A 279-nucleotide genomic window follows, 5' to 3' on the forward strand; every position below is an offset into this window, starting at 1 on the left:
CTCGGCTAACGAACGTAATGATATTTGGTGGGACATTTTAGAGTGATATGCTACTCACTCTTAGTCGAAAGAGTTACAGACGGACAGACAAACAAACATACAGGTGAAGCTAATATAAAGCATGTAAAATGCTACTACGTTCTATTTTGTTCCGAAGTAATTTCGACATGAGAAATTATTTTGTATATTCCTTTAGGTAAAAGAAGATATTTGCATCGGCCGGGAATCGAACCCGGGCCGCCCGCGTGGCAGGCGAGCATTCTACCACTGAACCACCTT

General features: G+C 41.9%; 1 non-coding gene across 1 annotated transcript; it reads right to left on the reverse strand.

Moving 5' to 3' along the window:
* Positions 1–211: 211 nt before the first annotated feature.
* Positions 212–279, reverse strand: Trnag-gcc (transfer RNA glycine (anticodon GCC)). The gene has a single exon. It is a non-coding gene; the product is annotated as a tRNA-Gly (tRNA).

The sequence above is a fragment of the Bacillus rossius genome, chromosome 14 (assembly GCF_032445375.1).
Source record: "Bacillus rossius redtenbacheri isolate Brsri chromosome 14, Brsri_v3, whole genome shotgun sequence".
Taxonomy (NCBI): domain Eukaryota; kingdom Metazoa; phylum Arthropoda; class Insecta; order Phasmatodea; family Bacillidae; genus Bacillus; species Bacillus rossius.